The sequence below is a fragment of the Parasteatoda tepidariorum genome, chromosome 2 (genome assembly GCF_043381705.1).
Source record: "Parasteatoda tepidariorum isolate YZ-2023 chromosome 2, CAS_Ptep_4.0, whole genome shotgun sequence".
NCBI lineage: Eukaryota > Metazoa > Arthropoda > Arachnida > Araneae > Theridiidae > Parasteatoda > Parasteatoda tepidariorum.
Window position 1 is genome coordinate 99,917,132 of NC_092205.1, and position 11,632 is coordinate 99,928,763.

The 11,632-nt window shown below is 25.8% G+C and overlaps 1 long non-coding RNA gene across 3 annotated transcripts in view; it reads left to right on the forward strand.

The window, feature by feature from the left end:
* The window catches only part of LOC107438752 (uncharacterized), a 42,794-nt gene extending 37,302 nt beyond the window's left edge, over nucleotides 1–5,492 (forward strand). For 2 of the 3 annotated variants that reach the window (XR_011636234.1, XR_011636233.1), the window contains 2 exons: nucleotides 253–367; nucleotides 5,377–5,492. This is a non-coding gene — a long non-coding RNA (uncharacterized lncRNA). Of the gene's footprint in view, nucleotides 1–252; nucleotides 368–2,503; nucleotides 2,537–5,376 lie in introns of all 3 variants that reach the window. The other variant, XR_011636235.1, reaches the window with a different exon arrangement.
* The last annotated feature ends 6,140 nt before the right edge of the window (nucleotides 5,493–11,632 follow it).

Consider the following 11,632-nt stretch of genomic DNA (forward strand, 5'->3'; position numbering starts at 1 on the left):
TGTGTTACATCTTAATATATTGTGTATAATACAAGAAAAACATGGGGCACTTTTTTTCTAGATTTGAGTTGCAACCCTGCTAATTTTAATGCTGTTTATTGTAACTCACGAACTATGTTAGATATAGGAACTCTTAATTTGAGCAACTGTGATTAATAGTAGTACCAATTATTGTGTAGAAATTACTTTTTTACTTGGTTTTTTAGTTAAAGTTCTTTTCCATTATTATAAATGAGTATCATTTTTAATTAGGCACACAGGCCATAAAAATGAGAGGTAAAGGATAGAAAGTTTCCTCAATGACACAAATTCTCACGCAGTTTCTGGATCTGAAGATGGTTGTGTTTACATGAGGGACCTAATTGAAGTCAGTATTATTAGTCATTATTATGACAACTTTTTATCAGAAAACATGACTATAATTATTATTAAGAGCTCCAAAAATGACCAACAATTTGAAAAGTGAGTTGAAGTAAAACAAATGTAGAATTGCTGCAGTCCACTTAGAAAAAAACACACACACAGTGTTAATACTCACCAAATTCACAATTTATTTTTAAAAAAAAACATAAACAGATGGTGTTGATGATTGCTAAAACTGTAAAACATTGCTTTCTACTACATATCAGGTCATTCTGATGATTTTGTCCTCAGATAGTTACTGCAAATTGAGAGTATTTGGAAAACATTACTTTATAATTTGTTTCCATTGCAATATGTGAAGAAAAGTTCTGTTACTTGTTGAAAAGTGTGCATGTATCACTTTTTATTATTCTTTTTTAAAAAAGTTTTTAGTCATTTTTAAGTCACTCAGTATTAATGCAATATTGCATATTTCTGAGGTTATACTTTAAAAAATTTAATCATAAAAGAGATATAACTGACAATTATTATATTTTAATGCTGGACAAATATTTTGTAAATTGGTGGAAATCATTAATTTTTTAAACTTTACTAATATTTTTTTATTTCATTTTTTTTAAATATTTTTATTTATTCTGTTTTGTAATCCCTGAAAATTGTCTTTCTGATAAAGGTGTTCCAATAAAATACCGAAATGCTTCTAGGTTTTAATAAAAATTTTACTATTTGTGATTTTTAAATATTTTGAATCAATTTTAATTTTATTTATTCAATTTCAATTTAAGAACTACTCTTATTATTTTAAAATACAATTGAGTATAATTTCATTAAAATTTATATATTTGCATAATTTTTTACCACAAAAATGTATAATTATCTCCGGATAGGCTTTTGAGTCATTTAAGAAAGTGAAACACGGTCTTGTATCTTGTTCTTGAAATTTTGATGTAACATTTTAATAATGACAAGTTATATGCCTAGTCCATGCAATGAAGGCACACCTAAGTTTTATGGTCCCAGGAAACAATCTTGCAATGTTATATTGACATTTTTGTCTGCACTTTTTGATTGTGATACTGCAGGCAAGGTTGCTTTTTATTATATTTTCTCAGTTTGCAGGCTGCCACCAACTATAGAAGATTGTGTTGGTGTCAAATGAAGCCACTAGGCTTTTTCAAGTTTTTATCAATAATTTAATTGGCTTTATTTTAATTTTTTTCTTCATTATAGTCTTAGAGAAAGTCTTGCTGCATGGATAAACATCATTAGTTTATTATATTTGTGTTAATTTAACTCAATTTAAAAAAAAAACAATGATTTTAAACTGTTTATAACAAGGCTCACTCACTAAGAATATAGTATTTAAAATATATATTTATAAATAATCCTCCATAATTTCATTGAATAGTAATTGTAAAAATATTATTTATTGTATCTTATTTTAACAACAGTTTAAATTTTAGTATGAATTAGTATATAACATTATAATGAGAATACTTTCGTCAGGGTTGCCACAGCATCTGGAAAACCGGAACAATACAGGGAATTAAAAAAGTCTTAAAAAACGGGAAAACTGCTGAGAATTTCCAAATTTTTTAAACGTCAACAAAAATAAAGTATGTAATTATATCTTGCACTACAAAAAATAAACACAAATGTTAAACTAGTCCTTTTCAGTGTATGATTAAAAAAACCTATTGTTTTCTCTAGTTATTTAGTTTAGTTAAAGTTTGTTAATCAGGACTTACCTGGTTCTTGCACCTCTATTGATCACATTGTTTTTAGTCATTCAAGATTTATTATGGATGCATTTTATGTGAAATTAATAAAATAATATTAAGGATAATAAATTTCTACCTAGACTATTTTAAATATTTAATATTTTTTTACAATTGACACTCTTTGGCATTTAAATTAGAAATCAAATTAAAAAAATCTTCCTTGTAAGGAGTAAAATAATTACTTTTAAATTTTGTGAAAAAATTACTTTTTTACATTATTTTAAAATGTTGTAATTCTATTTCTAAGACTGATATTCAGAAGGGTCCCATAGTGTGTATGTATTCATTTAATGTGATTAGACATTTGCATTTTGTAAATTTTCCTTAAATATAATGAATAACTTGTGTAAATTTTATAGGAATGCAAACAGGGATACTATAGACATTGAATGGTAAATGTCTGCATTTTTAAGTATTATTGTTTGTTTGTAGGTATTATTTTAAGGTTTTGTTGTCTTAATAAAAATTATTTTAAATTTAAAGTATTTTTTTATCGAAATTTTGATAAAATTTTCATTGTTAAAACTTGTTTGAAATAACATAAATAAAGTTTACTTTTTTTTTTCTTCTTTGAAAATATAATTTATAATTTTGCTATTCTGGTTATTGTGATTTCCTGTGTTTGTTTTTTTAATAGTTGGAATCCAAATATTTATTTTTAATTTAAATGCAACTTGATTTTATTGCNTAATAGTTTGTAAGTTTTATTATTATTATTATTGTTTTATTTTTATTTATTTATTTATTTCTGTTTTATCTGTTATACTTATTTTTGAAGTTTCTGAACTCTTTATGCAAAAGTTTTCTATAAAATATTTTATTTTTTAAATATGTTGACGGTGAAAAATAAAAACAGTCGCTTTAAATTTTTGTTCATACCTGGTTTTATTTATTGCTTTTGTGTGTTTCAGTAATACTGAACATTTTTGAACCGAGGGACTTTGTCCCTTGTTATATTTCATGTCTAAAGTAAAAGTACATGAAAAAAATTTCTCAATGCTGTAATTTTTTGATGAAAGAAAACATTTGCAATATAGCATTAGAATTGCATATAGAAAAAGGATTTTTTGTAAAAGAATGTCAATTCAAACTGTTTAGAGCATAATATCAATTTTAACTGTAAACAAAATTTTCTACTTTAATCATTTCTTAACTGTTATTTTTTAATGGAATTTGAAATACAGCTTTTATATGTTTTTACTTGTATGCCAAAGCTCTTAATTTTAAAATTAGACCTTTCTTAACCTGAGTGCAAGGATAGTAAAAAATTTTAAAACCCTGAACTTAAAATATGGTATACAAATTATATATAGTTAAATAGTTTTTTATTGTATTTCATATGATTTTAAATTTTGTTATTTTTTAAGACATAGCATTAAGTCTAAAATTTTACACTTTTTATTGTTTTTAAAATTTTATTAAATTTTAAGAAATATGATACATTATATCATTTTTTAAATATGATTTTTGAAATTATTTTACAGTTATTCAATATTAATATATAAAATAAGATGAGAAACTGTGACTTATAATATACTGGGTTATGGTCTTTCAAAATCTTTTCAACTAGTCCGCAACTTTTGCATTGAATTTAAGCAGCACAATCCTCATTAGATAGATATTATTAATTAGTAGAAATTTTTCATTCTAATGCCTTACATCTTTTAGTTACAAATAAAATGTTGTATGTTAATATCAGCATGATATTATTTGTTTCCAAGGCTAAACACATCTTGGGGCAAGAAAAGAGACAGAAATAATTGTCCCATCGCTACTGAGGGCTCAAATGGAATTGCTGTATGAAGTTTTTATTTATAGTTAAAAAACACATAGAATTTCTTAAAAAATTGCTTAAATTTTTTTAAAAAATGCAAAAAAAAAAACTTTTTATCATTGGGTAGTTTTACAGTGACTGATATAAATTTTTGCTGAAGTTTTTTATTTTTTAAACTATTTTTTCATTGATAAATACTTTTTTCTAAATTATCTGAGATGCTTCCTTCTCTCCTCACTTAATTTGCCTTCTATAAGCAATAATGAGATTATTTTTTTAAATTTATTTTAAAAAAATTTCAAATTAGCTAGAAATATTGAATTGACTTATTATAAAATTGTAGAGAAAGTGGCAAATCGAGAAAAGCTCGGTGACTAATGTTACGGATTACTGACAGATAATATTCAGATATTAAAATTTTAATTATTATTATTACAAAATTTTTAAATTTTTTTTTAATTTCATATCCAAAGTAAATAAAAGCTACGAAATTCGTTAATGGAGAGATTTTATTAAATGTTTTTCTTTTTAATTATGTTGTCCTTTGTATCACAGACTTGCTCATAAGGTAGTAATTACCAACAATAAAAGAATAAAGTAAGATGAGTACATAAACAGTTATAAAACAATGATGAGTTATAAAACAATTATTAATTTATATGCTGTACGTTACTGGAGATTAATATTTTACAAATCAAAATCCATAAAGTACCTTTTTGATTAATGTTATAACAGGAAGCTTAAAAATTATAAAAATTAAACCCTTTGTGTTTTGAAGAAACCCGAAATTTTTTTTTTTTTTGAGGGGGTTCACAAAACCTATGTTTAGTTTTGTCTGTAACTTAAATAAACTTTCAGGGTGTTTTAAAAAATCAATAAATAGGAATATGTTTAATTTCTTCAAATGAATAGAATTCAATGTCATATATGATTTTATATTTAAATGCATATTATACACTTAAAAATTTTCTTTACCTAACATTAAATCTGAGTTGATCTCACAGATCTGTGTTAGATTAACTTTATAATAGATAAAGCACAAAAATATTTCCCCCATATTTTTATAAGTATTGATTTGAGTGTCATTTTATTCATTAGTTTGTATTATAAATAAAATGTGTTATGGATTGTGCAAATGTGATACAACCAAAGCATTTTCTTTATCAGAATGTAAAAAGCAGAGTGTATTCTTGTCATTGATCATAAATAATTAAAAGTTATGGTCAGGGAAAAGTCTAAAATACAGCTTAATTTGAGAATTTTTTAAGGCTGTATTAAAGCATTTTAAATTATTTTAACAATTTTTTTGTGTAGACAGATTGAGATTGAAACATGCTACCTTTTTACTATTTTCTCTCTGAGTAGTATTTTGAAACGTAACTGATATGAAATGTAATATTTTTTTGATAGTTACACAAATGTAATGTTTTTTTTATTGTTTTATTTTATTTTTCTTAGCAAACACGAAAAAGAAATTTCCCTGCTTGGGTTACCAACACAGTAGCTGGGATTGAAAGAAGGCATCGAGAGAAGATGGAAATTTTTAACAAATACTTAAACTTTGTATCGAAAATTGAAAAATGATTTAACACTTATTTTAAAATCTTGCAACAGACTTCTCTCCTTGTAACGATTTCTGTGTTTAAATATTTTATTATTTTTAATTTGGTGCTTTTCAAAAACACTTTTTCATCAAACTTCTTAAAAAATTTAATACAAATATTTGTTATTCACCCGTATCAGTTTAAATATTAAAGCTATTAATAGAAATCTGGAAAAAAATTAATAAATATGATCTTTTCATCACTGCACGCAATTATATCTACAAAAAGGAGTGCTTTCTAATATTGTATCAATGTAGCTAAAGCAAAATATATCAATACAACAGTGTGAGGAGCACTTAAAAAACTAAAAAAAGCAATCCTTTTTGCAGACATAATCATCTGAGCTGATGAAGAAATATCTTCTTTTTCTCCAGATTTTTATTATTATATTTTTTTAATAATGTTAATAATTTTCTTTTTCTCTTTTTTCATTATTTTGTAATTTTTTTCATGTTTTGCCTTGTTGATTTGTATTGTATTTTGATCTTATTTTATGAGTTCTATATGCTTGCAGCTTATGCACAGTATTGAAACGTATTGATTTTCTTAATTTNACATGCAAAAACTACTGAGAATAATTAAATACATTTTAAAAATTCCTTTTAAAAAAATTAAATAGCAGGAAAACAAATTAAGTGATATATACTGCTTTTACCCTTATATGCTATAAAGTTATATATATTTAAACCAGATATCTGCAGCATTTTTGATTTTAAAACTTGTACTTTGTCTTTTACCAACTTAAAAATGAACCTTTAATTTAAGTAAAAAAATAAAAACTCTTTTAGAGCCACTCCTTGACTATAATTTGTTTTAACCTCCAACATTCTGAGCATTAATTTAAACAATTTTTTGTTACAACTTTTTTCATTCTAAGTTTACTTAATAATTTTTTCCATTCTTGCATTTGTATTTGTTAAACATTTAATGATTCACTATGTTCTATATTTTTCCTGTTCTTGTTGCTAATAAATTATAATTTTTAATAAAATTTTTGATTTTAATATGCATGGTTTTTCTTCATCTTTTTCATTTATTTTATTTAATTTTTTCTATATTTTTCATGGTCAATTGTGTTTGGAGGTTTTCTTAATACAAAATCACTGAAACAGTTTTTCGAAATAACCTTCGATTTTCTTTATTTAAATTAAATCACATTCAAACTCCAGCAAAACAATGTTCAAGTTACAATTAAATTTATTTAGGGGTATTTTCAGAACTAAAGATATATATTTAAAATATCATGTGCATTATTTTAATTCAAACTAGTTTTAAAAAATTTTTCAAAAATAGTAATTTTTTTAAGGCATTGAGAAATGATGTCCTCTTCGCATTTTTTTATTTTCCTATTTTTTCAAAAATTTTTGTTTAGAGTGAAATTTTTAGTATAGTTTTTTGTTTAATTATAAAAATTCAATGACATTTTTTTTAAAAGAACTACATCACTTTAAAGTGTAATTTATCATATGCAATATTTCTAAAAAATATAGGTATGATATTTGAAAAAAACTTTAAAATTTATGAAGTTACAAAATGTTATACTTAGAAATGGTAATTTTAAATTTAATCATTTGATATCAATATTAAACAGTATAAAGCAAAGATTTGAATAAATGAAGGGAATAATTAGTTTAAATGAATAAAATAGTACCTTTTGTAAAAAAGCAACCATATTTAAATGTTTCAAATACAACGTAGAATATTTTTTAATTTATTGTCTTGGTGTTTTAAATAATAATCAAAGAATAATCAATGAAGCTTATAATAATATGGTTTTACAACATAATTTATTAGCAAATAAGTATTTATTCTATGGAAATTAATTTTCTTCTTGAATTTTACAGATTTTTAATTACGAAATATTATTTTTTTATTACAAGTTTGATGTAATATTAATGGTGTATTGTTGTGGAGTTCCATGAAAAGGGTCAACAAACATTTAATTAATAATTCTATAATTAGTTTAATTTAACGAATTAAACCTAAAAAAATTTTACTGAAAATTACATATCCTAAAATGAAATTTAATTTAGCATTTAACATAAAAATTCAATATTTATATTATATACATAATAAATATATACATTACATAATAAAAAGTTATATACATAATAAAAAAGCAACTCTATCTGGCTAATAGGGCTGTCTATGGGCTGAGAAGATTTTTTAAATCTAATGTTCTTTATAGAAAAACAAAGTTCTAAATTTACAAAACTCTTGTCAGGTTGGTTTTGACATATGCTTCTGAAGTTTGGACAATGACAAAACTGGAAGAAAATTGTATCACAATATTTGAGAAAAATATTTTACAGAGTATATTTGATGGTGTAAATAAAAACAATAACTAGACATTTAACCTTAAACTGTTCACGATTTATAAACATCCTGATATTATTAAATACATAAAAATAAATAGAATGAATTGGATGGCCCATGTGATTCGAATGAGTGATGACTAGGACTGGGTTATAAATCGATGCATCGCGAAATATCGATTTAATGCATATATCGGCAGGCCGATATAATGACTTTCGTTTTAGGTGATGCATCAGAAATTTGGGTGAAAAAATTTGTTAATTTTCAACACTTGCCAAACTTGCAAAAAAAATTTTTTGTACTTTCTGTTAATGGAAAATAGTTATTTGAACCGTTCTATGTAAGCCCTCAAAATTTCAGATCGATTTGATTTTTTTTTGACGAAGTTATAGAATTTTGAAAAACATGTGTACTTTTCTCGATTTTTGAGCATTCCACATATGCAGTCTTTTGGTCTATACATCTTCTGCCAAAGAACTTTTTAATTTTAATGTTTTCTATATTTTCAAATAATTAATATTTATTATAAAACAAATATTCTTATTTATTATTGTAATTATTATTATAACAAAGAATTTATTATGAATGCAATTAAAACAATATCTCATAGATGTCACTGTACACGATTGTACACAATGTGCTGGTTCATTGAATAGTAGAAGTTTAACAAACTATACTTTATTTAACAATTGTAAATAATCAAACCAAAATCATTACACTATTACAATGGTAGCCAGGACTGGCTCAAACAAGAGTTCAAGAGCAACTGACTAGTTTGAAACAACTACAACAAATGACGTTTCGCTTAAAACCGAACTAATTGACTAATTCTTCTACTATTAAATTATTTTATTTGAAGCAACATTATAAATATGTCTCCTAGAAAATAAATATCAACTGAAAAACGTGCAGCTATAATATCTTTAAGAAAATCAGGTCACACTATAGACAAAATCCCTGCATTGGAAAACGTTTCATTACCATGCGTTTATTCTACAATTAAAAGGTTCAATGAAACAGGACTCTACGTTGATCGTACACGTTCCGGAAGGCCAAAGCTTACATCAAATCGAGATGATCGAAAAATTATTGTTACAAGTTTAAAAAATAGATTCGATACACTTGCACAACTGAAGTGTAAATTATTCCCAGGTTCAGAAAAAGTTTCAACTTCAACGTATGTTAAATTAAATGTATGCTAAATTTTAAGAAAAATATATAATTTAAAATTTTTAGAAAATTTAATAAAAAAAATTATCTTTAATGAATGACTCACTCACTGCCTTACTTTGGAAACAAGACATCAATGAATGCATCAGCTCATAAATTAAATAAGATAGTGCAACTATCTTTACCACACCTCAAGATTAAACACATGCGAACTATTTATATTAGCTGCTAAAAACATTGCTCTACATAGTTTGTCTAAAGTAAGAATTCCTACAGCCATTTTCTGGGCCCGTGGAGGTGACTATGGTAACGAGATCTAACTACTTCAAGAAGGGGTGTCGGGTTGTTGTGTCGAACAGGTTTTGGATAGAAAGAAAGGCAATCTTTTTCTTTGCCCTAGAATGAAGAGAAGCTACCCTCCCTAAAATGCGCTATTCTTGGTTCCATAGCAGTAGATGGCCACAGAATTTGTGGCAGGAGGAGTTCTTACCGTAGACAAACTATACCTATGTTTAACGTGTTAACCAATAATCATAACAAATACAAACTGGTTTTACAAGTCCTCCACGAAGGAAAATTTCTTCCAATACTCGATCCAGGAGTTTTCTTGCCTTCTGGATTGGAGTTCAAAATTACAAGGCTACGGAGTTGAACATTAGTAGTCGTAAATCCAAAAATTGGGTCGGCTGTTCAACGACGGTTATAATTTTTTTTAAAAAAACTGGTTTAAAGTAATGGCCACTTATTTATCCAAACAGTAAAACATATTATAAAATAAAATAATGAACATGTTGCATTAAATTTTATAAGAAAAAATTACATCTTTATCAACTAGTGTGAATTAGAATTGTGATAGGATACACTAAACATCAAAAACACTTATTGCATTCAAAACATTTAAAAACTAAATAAATAAATATCTAACTATACTTTTCATCACATTTAATTTAAAATATTTGCTCAATACCAATTGAAATCTTGAAATTTTAAGATTATTTTAATAAGTTTTAAAATGCATGAGTAAATAGGAAATGAATTGCATATAAACTCAAAGAATAACTTTATCCTTAAATCTCATAACAGTTTTGAGTCATTTGTAAAAAGCAGCTATTTCTTTTAAATATATCGTAAAAAAGAAAATTCCAGAAATTACAGCTTGATTAACTGTCATTGTCTTAGTTGTTTAACAATGTTTCCGCAAAACTACCTTGCAATGTTTGGTTTTAGACTAACTAAAACAGAAAGGATAAAACCAACCATTTTAAAACACTTTGATCAGCATTTAATAATAATTTAAATAATGCATGGTTAATTTTGTGTTACAGTTTATTGCTACTCAATAATTATGTAATGCTTAACTTTTACAAAGTCTAAAAATGAGGCTGAGATAGCCTGGTTGGTAGGGCACTGGGCCCATTCCCAAGACTTCGTGGGTTCAATTCCCGGTGGCCGAAGACTCTCTGTGTAGTAGATGGTGATTGATGCATGTTAAATCTGTTGAGTCGACAAGTCCTCCATGTTCCCATAATAAATCAATACATCTGGAGGTACTGGATTGGAGATTATTATATGTATTATTATTAAGAATATTAACATGTTTCATTAGAGCTTTGTTGTAAATAAATAAAAATATATGATTTAAATTTAAAAAAAATCTGACTTAAAAAATATACATACTGTGATTTGTGCCATTTAGTTTTATTCTGAAATGATTTATGCAGCATGCATATTAGACGAAAAACCAACCAATAATACTGATATATTTTTGAAAAAAAGCATGCAATTTTTACAAAAATCTTAAAATAGTAGAACTTTTAAGAGGCCTCTTTTACATACCATATGAGAAAAGATGAAGTTCTAAAGTGATGCAGAAAGTATTCCCGTCTAACAATGCTATTTGAGATAGCACATGCTGGTGTCGTAGATTGTGTTTTCGCAATGAAACATAATTTGAGCAGTTCTCTACTTGGCCTAATAATATTATTGACGCTTATATTTCTAACTTCTGCAATTACTATCCATGAATTCATAGCCTATAAATATTCAAACTGAATTAACTCATGTGACTAACCGGGAGGAGGTGTTTTAAGCTGTATATTCGCGAGCATGGCGTCTGAAGCATGGGTCAGTTGGTAGCTCTGTGGGAAATTTAGAATTGAAGTCACGGAGGACCCGGGTTCGACACCCTGCAAGGGTAGCCTATGAATTTTTTTTATTTTTTTTATATTATTTTTTTTAATATACTTTTCAACAATTTAACGTGAATCAAGTGTTCTATATATAGAAATAACTATTTTTCTTTTCTGAAATAGCGAGAAATAGCTAATAAACGGTTAAATTTCGATAATTTTTATTTATTTTATTTTATGTTATCTTTTAACTTCTTTTTCAATATTTTTAAGTGAATAAAGTGCTCTGTATAAGAAAAAAAATATTATTTTTCTTTTAAAGAGCGAATAATGAATGAAAAACGGACAAAAGTCGTATCAGGAGGCACGCACACATCACACCCCGTAACTCCCTATAACATTAACCTATAAATTTCAAACTGGGGCAGAAATTAGAGTTTAATGGGGCGATCAACTGTCCCCGAGAACATTTTTATAGACCCATTAGTGGGCCAA